We start from the raw sequence: 23,366 nt of genomic DNA, 5'->3' as shown, positions 1-23,366 counted from the left end.
TTTTTCATAGAATAAATCAGGTATATTACAAAAGGAAACTTACCAGTTTATAATATTTTAATTTACATGTGTGAAACACTAATAGAGTTTTGAAACAATATGAAAGAAACTGTTAGTAAGACAATTGAAGACAGTCAATTTTGAAGGACAAAAGCATATTTAGAACTTTCTTTTTTTAAAAAAAACCTCAATGATCCTGTACAATAATTTGTAGCATTCAATTTCCATAGGTTTGTAAAATCACTTATTACTGAAGAATAAAAAAATTATACTATTAGAAAAGCCCAGGAGAGAATGCACAATTGACCACAGGCAGCATGGGACAGGGCTATGTCAGTTTTATTCACTGTTGTTTTCCACAAAAATGCAGTAAAATAACTGTTGAATGAATGAGAAAAATTAAAACCAGCAAAAACAATGACCTTTAGATTTGCTCAACTGCCACAGAAGACATAAGGTAGAACATGTGTTTTCAAGTCAAAGTTGGGTAGCATGGATATGCTTTGGTCTAACCAAACAAATAAACCAACAGAAAGGTATTTTGTCAAAACTTAGCAATTTTTTAAAAAGTCTTAGATTAAAATAATAGCAATTATAATAACAAAAAGCTGTTTGAAATACTTATTTTGCTTCAGAAAACAAGCATGCTCTGGATGATTTTATTACTAAGGAATCAACTAGATGAGTAGATAACATTAATTGAGCCCCCATTCCTAGTACAAATTTCCTAATAAAAACTTGGTGGCTGTATTGGTGCCTGGAATAGAGCAGGGAAGATGATGTGACACTTGGATGGGGCTGCAGATCCCTACAGAGAATAGAAAACAGCCAGAATACCTGTGAAGCAGGAAACACAGCAAAGATGTGCATCTAACTCACCTGAGTTACAATAGGTTCTCAAAGACCTCATTTTATAACCAGAATATGGAAAACTACAGTATTTATTTTTCTATATTAGATATCATAGTTAGCTAAAATAAATAAAAAATAAAGAGATCTTTTACAAATTAGTATATTTGATATTTTTCAACTTATTGTGAGCAACTCATTAAAATGTAATTCTAGACAATCTTTGGAATTTACAAAAGAAATTAACCTTACTGATATCAGTAAGATATTAGAAATATCTTACATTTAATATAAATGTAATAACAACTAAAAAGTGGAGGAAAATTGCCAATCTATTTGTTTTTAAGAACTAATAGAAAATTATCAATGAATTTCAAAGCTGACATTCCCAAGTTCCAAGAAATCCCAATATAACTTCTTTTATTTACCAAACAGGAGATTCTGTTAAGGCCATGTGTTCTCTGGATACCCACAGAATGAATAGACAACTTGATGAAGGTTTAATAATGAAACAAATATTATGTTCCAATTCAGAAATATATTTCTTCCTTTTTAAAAAATTTTATGGAATGAAAATGCCATGTTGAATTAAAAAGGTTTTCTTCTTTCTTAAAAGCTCTCTCTGATCTATAAGTCAGAAGCTAGCATTTCATTTTAACTATTGTGTGTGTGGTCCCTATGATTCTATGTTCTTATCAAAATAAAAAAATTAAAAACAGAGGGCAAATTGGGGTATTTTCATTTTCTTCTCATAGGGAAATCAGTTAGTATTTGCAAATGGAAGGAAGTGTGCAAAAGGGAAGCAATGATGCCTAAGAGCAAAGAAGTGAAATTATAATAAAAATTGTTTAATCAATACTTTAAAGAATTTTCTGAGCTTGTAATAAAATTTATATAAAACATTTCCAGAATATTCATAATTCAACTATTTCTATGATATAGGCAGCCCAAAGGTTGTGTACTGTAAGTTGTGATACACTTATTACCACTAACTTCCCTAAAGTTTCTGGTGGTACAACAAAAATATTTGACACCAATTATAAAAATGTTCACATTGAAGTACTCTAAAAAACCATTCTTATATGGTTAATTGCCTAATGCTGTTAAAATCATACATACAGGATAATGCAGATTTAATGTTTCAACTCTCAAGCACACACACTGAATCTGTCTACAAATTCAAATGAAAAGTAGAAATCAGATGCAATGTAAGAAAAGTGCTAAGGAAAGAAAGTATTACTTAGTTACAAAAGCTCATGCGGAGAAATTAGTTTTAAGCCATCTCAAAACAATGCACATTTTAAATATGGGCTACTTAAGGAGATATATATGTTGTCGATGTTATATGCTCATGTTCAAGCAGCACTAAAAATGTAATGAAAACAGAATCCATACCCAGGTAAGACTCTGTACTTGCCATGAACCTCTCCTAAATTGCACCATGTGGCTGTCCAGGGTAAAATCACTTTTGGAAACAACCACTTTTATTTACTTCCACATAGCTGAAGGTAAACAGGCAAAACTGTCAAGTTAAGGATGGATGGCCACTACTTCCCTCAGACTCCGGAGGACCCTGGGGCTTCCCCTGGCATGCACAATTAAAGAGAGATTTGATATTTATATACCTTGATCAATTCCACTTGTATGAGAATGAACTTGAAAATCTTCCCTTTCAGATTTTTTTAATCCCAGTATGGATTGGAAGGCTCTTTTGAAATGACCTGTCTCTCCTCTGATGACCATAAACTCATCTACAAAAAGGGTACTATTCATCTTTGTAACCCCAGCACCTATCCAATGCCCCGGCATATAAAAGACATTTGATAAATATTTGTTGAACAGAATTATAGTCCATTTCAGGGAAGTTCAGGAATCAAAGCAAGCAGACAAAATGTGTTTCAGGGCTCCTGAAATCTCAAATAAGTTATAAAGCAAGCTCAGAAGACAAACCCAATAGAATTAAATGGTTAGTGTGCTCTGGAAAAGGGGTAAGAACTTAGTGGCACAAGAGAACCACCTGGCAGTCTGTACTGCTTCTGTGTTGGTGACAAGCATTCTCTGCTTCAGCAGGCCTTGAAAGCTAGGGGGACTCAGGCACATGCTACTCAGAGGCTAAATGCGCAAGGAGACAAACCTGGCCAGCACTTAGTGGACTTGCATTTTCAGAACATTTCTGCCTTCAAATATTCTGTTCCAATAATTCCTTAAGCATGATTGACCATGATTTACTGTTTGAAAATAGATAATGAAGTTCTATGGGAGGGAAAAAGGAACAAAAGTAAAATTGTAAATCTTTAGAGAGGATGTTCTTCTTGTGGAATTAAAATGTACGAAAGGGTAATATTAAAAATATCAGAGATAAATTTTGACTGATTAGATACAGAGGAATCTAAACAGAAAACCCGCAAAAATGGAGTTTAATCTCTGTAAAAGTAACTTTTTTCTCCTTTTTCTAACTACTAAAAAATAGCTTCATGAAAAAGTTTATTAGCTATAATGAAGTACAAAAAGTAAAGAAAATCTGTAATTCATAACACTAAAAAACCATTAACTTTTTATTTAAAATATTTACAGTAAATTGATGGCTAAAAATTTATGCTAACTTGATTTTAATGCTTAATCTCCATAGAATGTTGTGCTTATTAGAAAATTTTAGCCAAATTAATTTATGCACATTTAATTTGATTGTGAATCTCTGTTTATATGTACTGTGAGGGCCTGCCTGGCTCTCAGCCCAAGTCTTCCTTTCCTCCCCATGGTGGGGTCCCTGTTTGCCATCAGTGGAGAGTTTAAGAGTTTGCGCTCATTCCCTGGTAGTTGGCACACCACTTTTGTTTTTCCCTAGTCTCTCCATCCTGGGGGTCCTGGCCTCTAAACCCCCACCCTGTGTTTGAGGTACTGCTGACAGACTTACCTGGTGCCAAATCCACGTATACCTGGATTCCCAAATATTTCTACACTTTCATTCTGTGCTATTGAGCCACATCTTTACAGGTTGGGAAATCTAGATGCTCATGTGTGTCCTCTTCCCCAAAACCCTAGCCTTACTCAAGCATCTGCCCCATTGCAGGAAGCAGATCTAATCCCCTTCTCCACTAGACAACAGTTAATCATATCCTCCCCAGCAGACAGACATCTAGTGACAGTACAGGATACTCTGCCACTCTAAGCAAGATTCAGAGAAGGAAGACTCAATTAAGAGTTCATCTGGGGACTTTCTGGGGAAGATGAACAAACAAGCTTTTACAGCAGCTACATATTTTGTGCAGAGTGAAGAAGACTGCTCATTGCCTTCCATTAGACTGCAACTACTACTGAAGTTGTGCTGATCACAATATACACTGGTGGATCCTAAAATTGTAAGTGGCATGCTTATTATGTGGCATGCTTTTCAAAGTTTTTAATATTATATCTTACATTATTTAGAAACTGAAATAACTGATCACTTTGAAAGTCATGCCATATAATGATAAAAGCCACCTACCTGAGGCCCTGCTCCAAATTCTAGCAAGGCAATCTTACTAATAGACCGTCACAGAATGAAGCATTCTGGGTGCCAAATACCGCCAAGGCAGCACCAAGAGGCAACCTAAAAAGAAAAGAAGAATTAGTTTGAAATTCCAAAAGTCAGGCCCAATCTGGTTAATGGCATATGAACAAACTTGTTTGTATACATTATCACTTATTCTTTGTCCTTTATAACAAAAAAAACCCCACAAAAACAAAACAAAAACCTTTCTTAAATTCTGTTAGAAATAAATGTGAAACAAGCAAAACATTTATAGTACATTGAAAAATGAAAAGCAGTCAATTACTATCTCTCTATATATTTATATCTATATCCTCGAAATCACAATTATTTTACATTACTCATATTTTTATTCAGTGCAATATTATTCCAAGTTAACTATCATTTCTCAAGTCAGTTGCTTATTTTCTTTTTATTCTAAATATATCCAGTATCTTCTCTGGGAGAGTTTTCAGAACAATTTTTGGAAAAATCTGTGGTGTCTATCTGAGCAAGGGCCACGGAAAAATCCTGCTCCACCAGTGCTTTCCTTGATTTCTCTGTTCACACAGAAAGATACAAACAACTGAGTATCCAAAAGTAGAAGCAAAATAAAGAACTGGGGAAAATTTCTAAGATCCTGAGTTTGTCTTTATGATGTGAATATTACATTTCCAAGTGAATTCCCAAGGGCAAGTCCATCTACAATAATACAAAGAAAAAAAATGTTTTCTCAAGTAACCTGTGTTTTGGGTTACCTTCTATGTCCTTCTATTGGTGCATATTATGAAGATTAACCTTTAGGAGCAGAAAAGTCAGAAAACCAAGGCAGAAAAGGATGCCAGATGTTCTCTGCAGAACTGCGTCATGTCCCTAAGCTAGAGCTGATGCTCAATTATACACAGTACCACTACTAAAATTAATAAGGGGGTGCTGGGGCTGTGACTCAGTGGTAGGACACTTGCCTGGCATGTGTGAGGCACTGGGTTTGAATCTCAGCACTCCATATAAATAAAATAAAAATAAAGGTCTATCAACAAATAAAAAATTGTTTAAAAAAGATTAATATGGGACACTGATGTAATAAGTATTACCAACACCTAGCACTTACATTACAGATCTTATCACTATGGCTACTGACAGACACAATTCCATTTCTCTAGGAGTGGGAAATCTAGCTGTGGCTGCAAAGTATGCATTTTTGGTCAAGTTAAGAAATACATCTGTTAAAACAAATGGTATTGGTGATGACTAGTGTGGTATATCAACAGTTAAAAACAATATTATATGGCCTGATCAAGTACCATAGAAAGTTAGAAAAAGAAAAGAATTCTATGGGTTTTGGATGATTTTTGCATTGAAGAGCGTACAATTAAGAAGATGCTTCCGCCAATTTGGAAAGCAGTATGGAGATTCCTTGGGAAACTGGGAATGGAACAACCATTTGACCCATTTATTCCTCTTCTTGGACTATACCCAAAGGACCTAAAAACAGCATACTAGAGGGACACAGCCACATCAGTGTTTATAGCAGCTCAATTCACAATAGCTAAATTTTGGACCAACCTAGATGTCCTTCAGTGGATGAATGGATAAAAAAAATGTGGCATTTATACACAATGGAATATTACTCAGCACTAAAAATGAATAAGATTATGGCATTTGCAGGGAAATGGATGGCATTAGAGAAGATTATGCTAAGTGAAGTTAGCCAATCCCCAAAAAACAAATGCCGAATGTTTTCTCTGATATAAGGGGGGTGACTCAAAGTGGGGTAGGGAGGGAGAGCATAGGAGGAAGATTACCTCTAGATAGGGAGTAGGGATGGGAGGGAAAGGGAGGGAGAAGGGGAATAGCAAGGATGGTGGAAGGACGCAGTCACCATTATACAAAATACATGTATGAAGATGTGAATTTGGTGTCAACATACCTTATATATAAACAGATATATGATAAATTGTACTATAAAGGTGTATTAAGAATTGTAATGCAAAAAAGTAAGGGAGCTCATGTGTAATGGCATAATTTGGCATGAACATACTTTACATACAGAGTTACGAAAAATTGTGCTGTGAATGGATAATTATGAATGTAATGCATTTCACTATTGTCATATATGTAAGAAATAAAAAATAATAATAAAAAAAGAAAACACTTCCCCAGTTGGGTGCAGTGGTGCATACCTGTAATCCCAGAGACTCAGGAAGCTGAGGCAGGAGGATCAAAAGTTCCAGGCCAGCCTCAGCAATTTTGAGATGCCCTAAGCAATTTAGTGAGACCCTGTCTCAAAATAAAAAATAAAAAAAAGGACTAAGCATACAGTTCAGTGGTAAATCACCCCTAGGTGAAATCCCCAGCACAACTCCTACCCCCAAAAGAAGAAAAAACAGGGAAAGAAAAATTGTGTGTGTTTCTTGGGGGGGGAGGGGGTGGCTAACATCCAGAAGAACTCAAGGGTTAGAATTGCAGATTATGGTAGACTCTAAGTGTAGTTTATAGATTTTTATAAGGATTCAAATGAGTGAAGTGTCCTGAAACCCCAATGGTTTGGGCATCTTGCACTTGTATGCATTTTTGGTCAAGTTAAGAAATACATCTGTTAAAACAAATGGTATTGGTGATGACTAGTGTGGTATATCAGGGTAAGAAGTAGGCAGTTATAAAACATTATCTTGATAATTCATTTCTAAAAATTAAAGCAAAAAATGAGAATAAATTTAAAACAAAGATGTTCAAATTTTAAGAATAAAATTGGTAATAACTAATAAAAGGGGTAAAATATATCTATATGATAGAAGAACTATGTAGCTATTAAATATCATGCAGTTTAAGATTATTTAACTACACAGAAAAGAGCAGTTAAAGAATATTGAATAGTATTTAATATGGGAAAACATACAATGTTAAAATTTCAAAAAAAAGTAGGACACAGCATTAAGCGCATACACTGCAATCCTAATTTTGTGACACATGCTAGCCCTCTTCCCATTGTAATTACCTTTAAATGTACACAGGCAAGTTATAAATATAACATAGGCAAGATACAGGCTTTATACTTTTCTGTATTATATAAATGCCTTACTTTTAGAACTAAAAAATTATTTTACCAAAAAATGTTTTTAACAAATGTTGCTGGAAAAGTTTGATGTATACATACCAAGAAATGGACCTGGAGCCACATCTCACACCACATACAAAGCTTAAGTCTACATCAGCACAGACTTAAGTAAAAAACCCAAACTATAAACTTTCTAGAAGAAAACACTGGAAAAAATCTCTGGGACAGCCAGTCAAAAATTCTTTGGTTACAACACCAAAAGCACAACCCATAAGTTAAAAATTAATAAACTGGATTTCACCAAAATTTAAAACTACTCTTCAAAAGACCCTGTTAAGAGAATAAAAAGACAAACCACTAAGACTACAACAAAACCTTTACAAAGTGTATATCTGATGAAGAACCTGCATCTAGAATATATAAAGAACATTCAAAACTTAACAGTAAGAAAACAACTCCACTTAAAAATGAGTCAATGATTTGAATAGACATTTTACCCATGTATACATATGGATGGCAAAAAACATATGAAAAGATGTGTATCATTATTGGTCATCAGGGAAATGCAAATTAATATCACAATAAAATCTTTTTGTGGTTCAGCATGATTTAGTTTTTAAGCCATCATGTGCCTACTTCAAATCTTGTTACACTGCTGGCTGGCACATTATACATCAGATTTAAACAAACAAAAACTTATAAAACTCACAATGAGACAATGCTATCCACTCACTCAAATGACCAAAATTAAAAAGACTGAACATCTGACCGTAACAAGACCTGTTGACGATGGGAAGTAACTGGAATTCTTATCCATCACTGATGGTAGGGTAACAACAGTATTATTCCATTGGAAAACAGTTTGGTGGTTTTTACAAAAGTTAAACATGGGCCTATCATATAACAGTCGTTTCACATCTGTGTATTTACTCAAGAGACATGAAAACACACATCTTCACAAAGACTTGTATATGCATAGTCACAGTTTTGTTTATAAAAGTCAAAACTAGATATGACCCAAATGTTCCTAAATTTGTGAATGGATAAACAAATTGTAGTAAATTCAAGTAATGGGCTACTAAATGGGCAATAAAAAGGAATGAACAATTGATACATGCACTAACATGGATAAACCTCAAAATAATTATGCTTAATGAAATAATCCAGGTGAGAAAAGAATATATAATGTGTAATTCCATTTATATGAATGTGTAGGAAGTGCAAAATATATGATAGTGACAGGAAGTAAATCTGTGGTTATCTGGAGACAGGAGGTAAGATAAGAGCTAGGACAGGGAAGGACCATTCAAAAACAGGCATGAGTAAACTCTTGGGAATGACGGATATGCTCACTATGTTGACTGTGGTGATGGTTTCAGGGATATATATGTATGGCCAGAGTAGATTCAGTGTCACACAAGTACAATTTATAAAATATCAAATTATATCTCAGTAAAGCTATAGAAAACAAAAAATAGTAAGGTTTTCATACTGGAAAAACAAAATTAACAAGGATGAGAAAAACTTTCACAGGAATTTACTGAAATATGAAAAGAAAACTTTCTGTAAACTATTAAACTAAAATCTTTTACAAGGACAATGACTGGAAAAGACCAAAATCTCTCCTCCCCATTCAAAGGTGGTTGGGGGTTAGGATGTGAGGAATAGAGGCTTAAATATGAGTAACCTTCAATCCTTACTAGGAAGGATATATATCTAGGCAGTTTTTAGGGCCACATTCTCAGCTGTTGAACTTGGAGGAAGCCAGTGCAGTTCACCTGTTGCTTACGAACTGGCATATCACACTACATGATTTAAAGGCTCCAGGAATACACTCTAACTGGAACTGAGATCTACAGATAAATAGTTCTGGGATAAGTTTCACTTATCAAATACCAAAGGAACTACCAACTGAAATGTCTGCATTCAACCTTCATAGAGCACCTTTAAATATAGAAGGTCTTTTACTTAACAATGGTTCAATTTATGATTTCTTGACCTTGAAACATTGTGAAAGCAACCCACACGGCTCTTCTAATTTTACTTTCTGTGCAGTATTCAATAAATTATATAAAATATTCAGTGTTTTAATATAAAATTGATTTTGTGTTAAAGAGATTTCTAACTGCAGGCTAATGCAAGTACTCTGAGCACATTTAAAGTAGGATAGGTTAAGCTAAGGTGTCCAAAGGTTAGGTGTATTAAATTTTCAATTTACAGTATCTTTAACTTATGATGGGTTTATTGGAATGTAACTCCAATGTAAGTTGAGAAGCATCTCCATATTCATTAGCAGTAGCTTAGAAAACAAGAAGCACCATGCTAATTAGGAGGCTTGCATCTGATTAATAAAATAAGAAAGTTAACTCTGGAACCTAGATAAAAGAATAAGTGCTGGTTAATCATGAGCAGGTATTCCAGGTAGGGGAGTCTAACTATATGATGGGCCTGGGTAGCTTTAGGAGATTCACTATTTTTGGAGCAAATTTTAAGAGACACAGACTGGAGATGGGTGAAGGAATCATGTTACTAGGGGCTGAAACTTCTAAAATTATTCTGATAATTTATAAATTGTCCTGAAGGTAGGTGCATGTACAACTTGCTCTTCCTACTCCCATACTACTGTCCCTGTTTTCAGATTATTTAGAACATATCCAATCTTTGTGTGCCTCTGTTGTTTTCTGAAACAGAATTAGTGGTGATCTTTCAAATTCTATTTAGGTTATTATTTTTTAAAAAGAAATTGTGAGCTTCTAAATTATATACTCAGACCTATGCAGCATTTGCTGATAGATAATTAACAAAAAGGGGTTCAAAACATCAGTATGAATTGTTGGGTTCCTCTCTCTTGAAGCATCAGCCTACCCTTCTCCACTGCCTGATAATTCCTCAGTTTGCCTCCAACTCTGGGCCCTTTCCCTACTGTGGCCAGGGACATGTTACAGAGAGATTTTTTCATAATCTCAGGCAGTACAGTTTTAGAAGTCATCTTTAAACTACTCCTTTAAAACTTACTGGAAGAAGGTCTCAAAACATCTTTGCCCAGATGCAGAGCAAAAGCAGTGAGTGAAGAGGAACAGTAGTGGAGAGGCAGGCTGGCCTTTGAGACTCAGAACTGGATCTGACTCCTGTCTGACCCTCACAATCAGTTTAACTCTGGACAATTTACTAAATCGCTCTTCAGCATTTTCCTCTGAAGAATGGGAATACTTACCTTGTAGCACCATGAGAACCAAGTGAGGTAGGTAAACAAAGTGATGTATTATAAAATCTCTAGTATGGTTTTGAAGACTCTAAAAATACAAAACTTTTATGTTCACTGTTACTCAGAAATAAGTGCTGCTCCAAAATGCCCTAATGTGGACTTGAAAAAATAAGAAGCAGTTCCCCCCACCCCTGGCATGGGCTCTTACATAGAATCTTAGTCAAGGGATAGACAAACCAGAACACCCCACATTAAAAGTGATTATGTGGTGAAGTGCATACTTTTGATCTTCTCATCTCTGTGACATAGGCATGGCATATCTCAAGTTCTATGATAGTCATGGTCATAGACCCAAATCATAGCTTAAATAAAACCAATTCACACGTGCAGCTGGCAGTCATTTTTTGAGTTAAACTGAATGGTAATTTAGGTAATATGTGATAAGTCCATCAAAAGTTGGACAAACCCTTTATTTTTGAGCTTAACTCTGGTTGGTAAAAGATTATAACACACTTATAACTGTGAAAATATAATTACAAAAAAAATCAAGAAAAAACTACTATATATATTTTTTGCTTACTGAACTCAAACTCATTTGGATAATATAAAACTATAAATTGATCTCTGCTGGGGAAGAAGGAAAAGATGATTTCAGAAGTAACAAGAAATAGCACAGAAACTCTTGGTTCTATCTGTAGTATCATCAGTTGGTTGCTGGTGAAGGCTGCAGAATATTAGTCCATCAGAGCAGGATCTTGCCTTTTATGCCCATTACTGTATGCCTAATACCTAGAGCGTGGAAGTTCATAGATACTCAAATATTTTTTGCATAAATAGAAGGGAAAAGAGAAGAATGGGGATTTCCATACTGCTGGTCAACTGGATCCATGAAAGAAAAAAGTTCCTCGACTGACAGAATGCTTTAAGTTTGAAAATTCTCTTGGATTTTCCTTGAGTATCCAGCTATCAAGATCACATTGTTTTCTTTCTTGGTTTGGCCCATTCTCAACAGATACCAGCACGCTGCAATCACTGTGCCATCTTGTGGTCGGATCTAGAAAGTTCGTCTTCCTCAACAGACCACACAGTCCCTCTACCTGTACAGAGAGGTGTCAGGAATGAGCTACAAGAGCAGACTTACCTACCAGTAAAAAAATCTCTATCATTTAATTTAACTATCAAGATATAATGAAGAACACAAAGATTAATTGGTCAGCAGTTCTACAAAAAGGAGCTTGGAGTCTCTTAGGGGAAGTATCCCCAAAAGGTGTTTATAATTGATAATTATTAGTGATTGTTGTATTCTGCTGCCTTTCCTATCCCCTACTATCCCCCCTCCCCTCATTATGTAAAAATGTGAATGTGTAACTGATGTGATTCTGCAATTTGTATTTGGGGTAAAAATGGGAGTTCATAACTCACTTAAATCTAATGTATGAAAGATGATATGTCATGAGCTTTGTAATGTTTTGAACAACCAATAAAAAAATGTAAAAAAAATAATTGATAATTATTGATAACATAAAATAGAAAGGTAGAAAATGCCAGAGAATAAATATAGATTATGTACAATGAAAATATACGGAAACAAGCTTTGGAGGAGGGAGTTTGAAAAGGAAGAACCAAATGAACTGAGTAGGAGGTAGGATGTGGACCTGTGCTTGTGAGGTTGAGAGGGAGGCAGTGCATCCCAGAGAGGGGGAGAAGCAGAGCAAGGCAGGGCCTGGGGAATATGTAGACTAGGGTAGAAATGGTTAGGCCTCCCTTGATTGGGGCCATGGTATCTTATGAAAGGAGTGGGCATGAGGCTGTAAGAAAAGCCTAGCTGGGAGCAACAGCTATGACAGGGCCACTGGCTTCAACAGTAGAAGGGATAGGTCAAGCTCTGCTGTGTTTATGAAATCAATCTGGTCTCGGGATTATAGGGTCACACAGACTAGCCCTGTGGTCTTGGGTAAATAACTTACTCTTTTTTTTTTTTTTTAACACTTCAGTTTCCTTAGCTGTAAAGAGGGGTAATCAAACACTATTGAGTTGTTGTATGCAATTAATTAAATCATGTATAAAGCACGTATCACAGTGAGCTGCACTCAGTAAGAATTTTACTAATGATAAGTAACAGCCTTATGATATAGATCTTGAATAGAATCTTACTTAACTCTCCAGTGAAGGTTTTAAAGATCAGCTGGACACTGGAGGTGAAAGGAGTCTGTGGCAGAGATGCAGAACACCACAGGAAAATGGGGAAGGAGCCAGGAGAGGAGGAAAGGAGAGACTCTACCACTCAGAATGGATGGAAGACGGAGCCTAGCAGAAAGGTGGAAAGGCCTTGAGCAGGAGGAAAACCAGTGAAGGGGTCCTCCCACAGAAGCAAAAAGAAGAGAATGTTTCAAGGGAGGCAGCAGTCAAGATAGACAGACCCTGCTTCCTTTTGATTTAGTTACACATAAGCTTTCGATAATCTTGGAAAGAACTGTTTCAGGGGAACCAGATTGGAGCCCTGACGTTGAAGGCATACCACCAGTGAAATCTGATGCACTAAGCATTCCTCACTCTTGGGAGAGAAAGATGTAGAAAGAACAGAGCTGTCACTATTTTTTGTTCTTTAAAAGATGGCGAACTTTGACATGTTTAAATGTTAACAGGAAGGATCAGGTGGAGATAGAAAGGCAAAGAAAAGGATTCACATTACCTAACAATTTACTTTAAAAAGAAAAGGATTCAAATTAGCACCTCAACTCTCTGAGGGATGCCACTGAGACATCCAAAGCATTAGGACCATTCAGAAACCAATCAGAACACAAGGAAAGAGGAGTTGTGTGATGCTGAAGCAAAAACTGGGCCTAGCACAGAAGGAAGACTCAGTAATCAATTCACTTCAAAGAGGAAAAGACACCTAAGTACAGTTCAAGGATAAACGGGTGGTGATCCAGTGGACAAACAGGTAGCATTCCAATAGAGGCAAGGGCACGCATGTATAGCCGACTAAGGAGCTGGAGGACCTCAGGAATGTGGTACTGTCGGGGGAAGAGAAGGCAAGATTTAGAGACAGAATTGTAGAGCATGAAGAGTCAAACCTTGACAGGCCCTGGATGCACGTTACTTTCTAGGAGTGTGCCAGAACTAATGCTGATACATGGTACTTCACCCAGTAATGCTTGAACAATGGTTTCCAGTCATCTGGTGGTCCCAGCAAAGAAAAGGTCAGGGGAAAGAATTCTTCTGGGATGGGGAATAGAAAGGCAGGAATACAGAGTGGTTGATGGAGCCGACTGTCCTAGAGTACCAGCAGGAGCCAGCTTGGTGGCAGGGAGCAAGTGAGACCAGAGGGAACCCACAGAGCAAGAGAAAAGGAGGAATAAATTCTGGTGAGAGATGCAGGAATCGGCAGGAGCAAAGGTAAATAATATGAAGCTGTGGTCAGCAAGGACCATTTGAGGATTCAAATTCAGAGGGGTGAAGCAGGGCTAAGCAATGATGGTACACTGTGAAGTATTATGTGAATGCGAGGAATTTTTAGTATGTACTGTTATTTCAGAGCATCTTGATTGACTTCAGAATGGTCCTAATACTTTGAATGTCTCAACTAACATCCTTCCAATAGTTTAGGTGCTAATTGAATCCTTATTTTTTAAAAAAATATCTTTATTTTTATGTGGTGCGAGGATCAAACCCAGTGCCTCAAACATGTTTGGCAAGTGCTCTACCACTGAGCTACAACCCCAACTCAGATTATTATTTTTTTAAAGTAAATTGTTGGGCAATGTGAATAATTCCTCCCTTAACTTATCCACTTTGCATATTCTGTGTAATTCAGTTGGCAGGTGTCCCCACCCCCAACATAAACTTGTAGTACTAATACATAATAGTAATATCAGTGATCTAAAACATAGTGGGGCTAACAAATAGAAGAAACATAGGCTCTGAACAGCCAAAGTAGATCTTACAAATCCACACACATCGTGCGTTTATTACTGAGGCACAAACCATGAGCTATTAGCACCAGTCCTTCCAGCAAAATAGTTAAGTTCTATTATTGCAATTTTTTGTACAGGGAAGACTAGTAACTCCAGATCAAAGGCAACTGTAATGATGGAAGCAAGAGATGACTACTAAGAAGGCAAAACTAAAAAGATACAAATATGTAAAAGAAATAAAAAAGTATAGACACTGGCAATATTTAAGTGATTGTGGCCCACATTGGGAAAGGTTAAGAAACGGGCACACTTCTATGAACTGCCAGTGACCAGAAGTCTTTTCTAGAGTCAGATTAGCCATACAATTGGCATGCCAAAGAAGAACTGGGCATTTATCTTTATGTCCACTCATTTTATACCTAAGAATTTAACATAAGAAAATAATCTGAAAAAAAAAGAAAATAATCTGAGATGCACGTAAAGATTTATACACAAGGTGCTTTATCACTGCAGTGTTTAAAGATTAAAAACTAATGACATGGCCAATGACTGGGAGAAAACTATAATCTGATGCTTATTCACAAAACAATCTAGCTTGTGAGAAATCCACACAAATAACACATAAGTACATGGGAAAATAACCTTTATATGATGCTAGGTTTTAACAAATAGAATACAAAAGAAAGAAAACCCCAGTTTTTAAAAAAATATTTTTTAGTTGTTAATGGACCTTTTTTTTTTTTTTTTTTTTTTTTTTAATATGCTGTGCTGAGAATCAAACCCAGTGCCTCATATATGGTAGGCAAGCCCTCTACTACTGAGCCAACACCCCAGCCCCTCCCATTCAGTTTTAAAGAAAAAAAAAAAAAAGGAAATATCTGTTAGTATTCAATGTGTGTTTTCTGAGGGGAATCCAAATACTACTTCAGGAATAAGATTCCATTAAGGTATTTTTGCTATGTATATGCTATGCTATCCTGATTGCTTATGACACTTACTTCGGTATTTACTTCTTTGACATTCAATTTTTTTAACTCTGCATTCTGAAAGAATATATTTGGAAGCAAAAAAGTAGAGCAAACTTACAGAACAAACAGGGGTTATTGGAACATGTCAAAAGTACAACAGAGATATAGTAAGCAAAATCCAAACTTATAGCAACTGCTACAGGATAAAAATAAGAACAAAACAAAACAAGCATTTCTTTGACTTTTTCTTTTTTTCTCAGCAGTGTTAGGGATAGAACCCAGGGGCCTCACAAATGCTAAGTAAGTACTCTACCATTCATCCAAATGGCCAGCCCTTCAACAAAGAAAAGCAAAATCTGTGGGCTAAAAATCAACTAAATCTATCTATGGACCTTAACGGATCTGAACCATACTGTTATGGTTCCTATGTGCTGTCCCCCAAAAGCTCATGTGTGAGACAATACAAGAAGGTTTAGAGGAGAAATGATTGGGTCATAGCCTTAACCTAACCAGTGAATTGATCCCTGATGGGATTTACAGAGTAGTAAATGGAGACAGGATGGGGTGTGACTAGAGGAAGTGGTTCTTTGAGGGCATGGCTATGGGGTATATATTTTGTATCTGGAGAATGGATTCTCTCTCTGCTTCCTGATCATAATGTGAGCTGCTTCCCTCTGCCACACTCCTCCATCATGATGTCCTGCCTCACCTCAAACCCTGAGGAATAGAGCCTGTCTTCTATGGACTAAGTCCTCTGAAACCATGAGCCCTCAAATAAAATTTTCCTCCTTTAAAATTGTTCTGGTCAGATGTTTTAGTGACAACAGCAAAAAAGCCGACTAAAATACATGAAAATTGGTAAAAAACCCCAAACACAAAAAACTTTTTGAAAGACACCATGGGATGTGAACACTAAGTAGATACCTGATGATATTAAGGACTATTTTTTGGGGATATAAAACCTGTGTTGTGATTTTACCTTTAAAAAGTGTTTTCACATTTTGGAAATACCAAAACCTATATACAAATGATATGAACAACTTTACATCAAAATAGTCCACAGGCCAAGCACAGTGGCCAATTCCTATAATCCCATCAACTCTGAAGATTGAGGCAGGAGGATCACAAAGTCAAGGCCAGCCTTGGCAACTTAGCAAGAGTCTGTTTCAAATTAAAAAATAAAAAGGTCTGAAGAGCTAGCTCAGTGGTAGAGTGTTCCTGGGCTGAAACCCCAGTACCACAAAAAAATAAAATAAATAAATAAATAAATAAATAAAAATAGTAATAAATTTGAAAGTTGATAGGAGAGGGCATACACATGGGTAGGGCATGGTCAAAACAAGTTGCTAAGGTGATGAACATCAAAATTGCGTCTGGTATAAGGACTACTCTCCTGCTCTCCCTACTTTTGTGTATCTTTAAAATATTATATAAAAAAGTTAAAATTATCTCTAATGGCAGCATGCCATTGTAAGATAAACCTAGTAAGTAGAAATGTGTTACAAACTCAGAAGGTTCTTGATAAAAGCTGGCCGACAGTGACATAGACAGAAATGATTTACATGTAGGATATGGCACAACTTCTGGAAACTAAGGAATATACACGATTATTTTTGAAACTTTAACCTTGACATAAATGTCACAGGCAAGTAAGCAATATTCCACTCTACTGAAATGAAACATTGATTTCTTTGAGTTCCAGACTAATGTCCAAGAATCACAATAACAAGTCATTAGGAGTCATGGCCTTTCAATATATAAAAGAGATGTCCTAGACTGCAGGATGACTTGAGTAGGCAATGGGTACACTGTAGAGGAGGGACCTGAATCTTGCAGCAGGAAGATTAAAAACCAGAGAAAGCATCTGCTGAACTTGGCAGTGGTATTGGGTACATGCATGTGTGCACCGACACATGTGTGTGCATGTGTTATCAAGAGGTCTCTACCAAATGGGATCCTGGCCAAAACTGCTGCAGTGGAGTGGTGATGTGGAAACCTGAATTCGTGTGGTTTGGCAAAGGAGGCCAGGATGTGATGGCCTATAGGAGAAATGCCAGATAGAGATGGCTAAGCAAAGGCTGTGAACCATCATGGTCTGAGAATCCTGAACACTGTCACTGGCTGAAGAGAGAAGGCCCGTGGGGCCAAATACAATCCCATATTCAATGGGACAGGGAAAGAGATGATGCTCCTTGGAAAGGTGAGAAGAGCTTCTCTACAGCCAAGACGGAGAGTGGCTACAGTACAAATGAAGTTCAACCACAGTACGTTTTAGGATTTTAGGGAGCTGCTAGAAGGATTTAATGGCATCACTATGTGGAGGTGCCCTGAACAGTAAGCATGGAACAAGTACTTCATCAGTCAGGTAACACTACTGTTTTAGAGAAGGGAGGTTACTCCCTAGCTCACCAGATCAGTAGCCTCCTGTCTTCACAGAAGTCAACCAGCCTCCTTGTCCAGTCAAGGAGAACAAGCAGGGGAGGTGGCCAAGGAGGCTGGGGCCAGATGATGGAGCCAGTATCGGCCTGGTGGAGGATGTAGGTGGGCAGAGACACTTGAGAAGTGTGCACTAAGCAGCTGCAGCCAGTGCTGAGCAGGTTGCCTTGCTGAACCAATTTAGTTCAGCTCCGAGTAGGTAGGAAGCCTGCAAGGCCTAGTTTCCTTGGAAAATGGGAGGTAAGAGAAAGCCAGAGGGAGCCAGTTCAATCCCAAAGGCTCTGGGTGATAAGACAAGACCCCAAATCATCAATGTGAGTTTCTTCTTTCAGCAGTCTCTGCTTTCATCTTGCAAAACTTTCTGAATGCTGATGGTGTGCAGGTGAGGGTGACATAAAGATAAATAAGACCAACTCCCAATACACCTTTGTTGTAAGGTAAGGCAGGCTCACTGCTATCACAAAGGTACCCCAGGAGGACTCTGGGAGCATAGAAGCACCATGAATTGGCCTGAAAAGATGCTGCCTGGAGAGACGGTGGGGGGGAAGGCTCTGGAGAAGTCAAAAGCATGGTGGGTTAATGTTTCCAGTAATAACCTACTGTGCTGGCTAAACCAAAGGTTTCTTAAATCTATTTACTGTCTAGTTACAACATGGATGTGGTTCACAAAGCACTTTAAATTCTGAGGAAAAGAATCTTCCAGATGAGTGTATGACACCTACACTACTACTACTACACTTAGGGTAACAGGAATGTGGTATGAACTTCTGTCTGGAGATCCGTGACTGGACAAGGACAGGCTGGAGCTCAGGGTGTCTTCAGCACCCTAATGCTGACTTCCATTTATGGCTGTCCCTCTATGGGAAAATCCAGTAAGGTGTGAGAACACATCATTTCCAGGAACTGAACAGTACACTGTCAGCTTCTCCCAGCCCAGTCATTGGGGCAGTGATGAAAGCACCAAAGTCACAGATGAGCTGCGTGTGCTTCTCTGGGCATCTCCTCTTAACGCCTGCTGTTTACTATTCTTTGCTTGGTCCACTTCTCTCCTCCTCTGTGGGGGGAGGGAGCCTGCCTTCTGTGTTTGCCTCTCTTTCCCCTCCTGGCATGTGTACATGCATGTGCATTTTCCTCTATGAATTTCCATCCCCTCATCTAAATGCATCTGTGTGTGTGTGTGTGTGTGTGTGTGTGTGCGCGCGCGCGCGTGCGCACATGCCAACTCCCTTCTGAATTGCTCTTATCTGTTGACTTGCTTTCCACCTTGGGGTACGTGTAGTCCCCCCAGCTTCCTTGCATGTGTGTGCACACTTCCCTCTTCCCCTCTGGGTCTGTGTATGTCCATCTCCTGGGCCCCATCACACTGATGTGTTTGGGTCCCTCTTCCTCTCTGGGAGTCTCTCTCCTACTGAGGGCATGTCTGTTTCTTTCCTTCTACTCTCAGGGTGTCTCTTTCCCACATCTGGATTTTTCATGTGTACAGGCCCTTCTGGGATGAGTCTCTCCCCAGTCAGTGTTTAGTTAGCACAGTCAGTGTTTCTCTTCCCCTCACCAGCAGGAGTGTGTCTCCCCTCATATCCTGGTGTGAGAGTAATTCTCTGACCTGCCCAAACTGGAACATGCCTGTCTTGCCCTTCTACCTTCTAAACCTGTGTCACACGCTCCCCTTTGACCAGGTGTGTTTTCTCCTTTGGAGATCCTATGGGTAGGAGAAAGATCCAGAGTCATTTGTGCATCTCTTTCCCCTCTATGGGTATGAGCTCAGTGTGCATCCTGTCCTCTCTATGAGTCTGTCTTTCTCTCCTGGACTGAGGGAGCAGGCCAGGCCTCCTGAAGGTGAAAAGGGGAAGACGGTGAGGGAAGGTTGTGTGAGAGATCATTAGTCTCAGGGAGCTGCTTTCAAAGGTGCTATGATGCCTTCCAGGTGCTAGGATCCTGTAGACCCAGGCAGAAGATAACAGGATGAGGATAAGGATAGAGGAGACAGCCAGTCTGCAGAAGGCAACCCATGCTCTGCTTTGGAGCACCAGTGAACTATGTGCTGACAGTCATCACAGAGATCACAGGACATCCTGTGGGGAAGTTCTCTGGCTGGTCCCCTCCCTCACCTGCTCCCTCTGTCTCCAGGGTGCCGAGTCCACCTATACCATGCAAGGGCCGCTGTCTAGAAGCATTCCCCCAGATTTTTCCTGAGATTATGCTCCTTCTCATCACTCAAGTTTCTACACAAAAGTTCCTTTATCAGGAGATCTTCCTGTACACTGTCTCAAAGGTCCCTTTTCCCCAGGCCCCCAACACTCTTTACCCCTGTATTCCTTCTTACTGTCTTTCTACCATCTGCCACAATCAGAGAGGACCCTGCTGACCACCTCCTTTCCTCAGTGAGGGCATAAGGCTTAGTGCCTGACTTGTGGCAAGCACTTTGAAGATTCTGCTTAAAGCCTAAGAGAAGGGAGGAAAGGTGTCCTGCATGTAGAGACTTGTGATGTAAAGAGGAAAAGAATAATGGAGAATTGAGAAAGGAAGAGATGGAGGCTTTATTAGCAGGAAGCTGCAAGTCATGGGACAGGGAGTCAAGGCTCAGGAAGTGGAGAAGACCTTACAAATCTTGAGAAATGCCAACAAATTGGTGATTCAGAAGAGGTGGAAGAAGAAAACTGCAAAGAAAGTACCACAGAACAGCAGAAGTCTGTAGAGCTGTGGAATATTACAGAATAGCCACGTGGAGGTAAAAAGTAAAACACGCCACTAGATTTGATGCCTGGGGGCTACTGATGGGTATCTGATGGGTGTTTCATTTAAACCAGGCCATCCTAGGCCTCAATTTATTCTGAATTTTAAGTCAACTTAATTTTCCAAATCCATTCTCCCTGCTCAATGCCTTCTACAGTACATAGTGCAAACTCCTCCAGTTGGTGGTCAGGCCTCAGCACACCTTTCTATCAACTTCCCTTGCACGGCTGCCTCATAAGCCATCCACTCCAGTCTGACTGGTCTTGGTGGGCACGGAAAAAAGGCACATTGTGTCCTCTTAAATCTCTGCTGAAGCCATTTCGTTCACCGGAATGTCATCCTCTCTTCTTTCTTCCTATTTCTCACTTAAGCCTTCTTTAAAGCCCATCTCAAGTTCTACTTCTCCCTCCCTCCAAAACCTATTGTTTCCACTCTGTATCATTCATTAGGCATTTTTAAATACACTGCTTTGTGATCTTTTGTACATTAATTAGGCATTTTAAAAAGGAAAAAGGAGAAGGCAAATGTAAGTATCTTAAGAATGGCACAGGGCACTCTTACCACTTCTGGTTCCTACTCAGCACAAGAATGAAGTTTTAATCAATGGGAGGCAAAACAAAACATAAATCACATTCTCTCATTGTAGAAGGTATCAATGGTTGATAACTGATGACTAATCACTCAAAGTAGCAACATGAGTCTAAGAGTTGGGCAAAGGCAAGAAACTAAGCGTCTGTATTTATATTTTATTTTTTAAAAATATTTATTTTTTTAGTTGTAGATGGACACAATACTTTTATTTATTTTTATGTGGTGCTGAGGATTGAACCCAGGGCCTCACACATACTAGGCGAGCACTATACCACTGAGCCACAACCCCAGCCCCATATTTATATTTTAAATCAAAGTGTAAAATCTTGTGATTTTAGACAAATCTTTTATATTGTTTTATTTATCGAAATAAGTTTAGCAGGCTCTCTCTCCCTCTGGAGATGGACCATATTATCCCTTGAATGTGTACTTGCTTTCCTAAATAAATCTCTGTGTCTCTGGGGAAGGAAACACACACACACACACACACACACACACACACACATCTATCTCACATCTAGTCTTACCTTAAGGTTACTAAAAAGAACAAAAAATAAAATGAAGCAGACAATTTTTAAAGTTTTTTTTCTTTCTCCAGGCAATAATACTCCTATCCTGATTCAATATTTAATCATATTTCCCATGTTGATTGAGTTTTTTTTTTTTAAATTTGAAAGTGGTATTTCTGTGTGTTATGGGGAAGAAAGAGAGAAATCCCTAATCCCCCAAACCTATGGAGAGAATTATATGAATAACAAAAAGAGATCTTGAACTTGGAATTTTATAGTCATAGGGACAATACTGTGTTCTGTATTGAATTCTTTTCAGCTCTGTTGGGCGGGAAGATCAAGAGTAGCATTTTTATCTTAGAAGCCTAACACCTAAAATTAAACCAAACTAAGCAATACTTTCAATTGTCACCATATAGAATTACATTATTTATTGAACTAAAACCATTCACAAATTTAGAAATGTGGACTCATTCTAAAATTAGAGTCAAAAAATGACTTTCCTAATAGTTTGTTTTAAAGCAAAAATTAATAAAACTGTGCAAATCACATTAAAAGCTAAACCTAGTATATGTACTTTACACAGGCAGAGTTAAATCAATAAAACTGAGATCCTTACTATAAAACAAAGTTTGGATTTATATCTCTAAAAACCTCCTTTAACTTAGAAAGTTTGTAAATTTCCCCCCAACTCCTTATGGGTAGCTTAAAAGTAAGTAGACACACAGTACTTCCTAACTTGAGCTACTTATTCAATGTAAAATTTATGCCTGAAAATTTTATTTCTGTAACTTTAAAAATATAATAACCTAAATATGTACATAATTTAGCTTTATACTAACAAATCAATTTATAATAATTAGCTTCTATGGACCATCCACTCTAAAGATTGTAAAAAGTAAAAATTCCAATTTCTGAAATCATTCATGTTTCTTGCATATGCATTATGCCCGCACTTCCTATCTTACTGTTTGCTGTGAAAGAGAAATGAGATAATATAGGTAAAAACAAAGACTGTGATCCAGGCAAAGTATTTCATGGCTGGAACACAGTATTAATACTCAAAATATTTTGGGTGATATAATTTAAAAGTCATGTTGGCTAGTGATTCGGGGAATAATTTAACCAATCAAGTTAAGTTTCTTTTTCTTTTAAGCAGAAACAGTCTCTTTTTTTGTGCTCATTTTTGGTTTTGTTTTCACTACAGAGAACTTTTAACTAAAACTTGGCTATATTAAAAAAATGTTGTACTATATCTCTCGTCTTTAATAAAGGACCAGAACCTCTGCTTCCTTATTTGACCAATTTCAAGATAGATTAAAAAAAAAAAAACAACTTATCCAATTCTACTTTATTTTAGTGAAATGACAGATGAAACAGAAAGGTATTTACCTTTAAACATGTCCAAATTTCACTTCTGGCAGTTGAATACTATACTTCTGAACTGTGTAACTTTAAAAAAATCTAGGTTTAGCATAGCATTAAACACAGAAACAGAATACACCACAAAGCCTTTTATGTTAATCTCAATACACATGCTCACTTTCCAGGAGTGGTTTTGGGATGTTATCGCTTGATAATAAAGCACAGAA

The 23,366-nt window shown here is 37.6% G+C and overlaps 1 protein-coding gene across 3 annotated transcripts in view; it reads right to left on the bottom strand.

Moving 5' to 3' along the window:
- Plag1 (PLAG1 zinc finger) overlaps window positions 1–23,366 on the bottom strand; it is a 44,878-nt gene that overhangs the window by 12,609 nt on the left and 8,903 nt on the right. For 2 of the 3 annotated variants that reach the window (XM_027932922.2, XM_071602354.1), the window contains exon 2: window positions 4,334–4,438. The exons of the other annotated variant lie outside the window; for it this stretch is intronic. The gene's annotated coding sequence lies outside the window, so the exon portion shown is untranslated. The remainder of the gene's footprint in view (window positions 1–4,333; window positions 4,439–23,366) is intronic. 3 annotated transcript variants of the gene reach the window in all.

Source organism: Marmota flaviventris, chromosome 15, assembly GCF_047511675.1.
Source record: "Marmota flaviventris isolate mMarFla1 chromosome 15, mMarFla1.hap1, whole genome shotgun sequence".
Classification (NCBI taxonomy): domain Eukaryota; kingdom Metazoa; phylum Chordata; class Mammalia; order Rodentia; family Sciuridae; genus Marmota; species Marmota flaviventris.
This window is presented reverse-complemented; position numbering and strand designations above follow the sequence as displayed.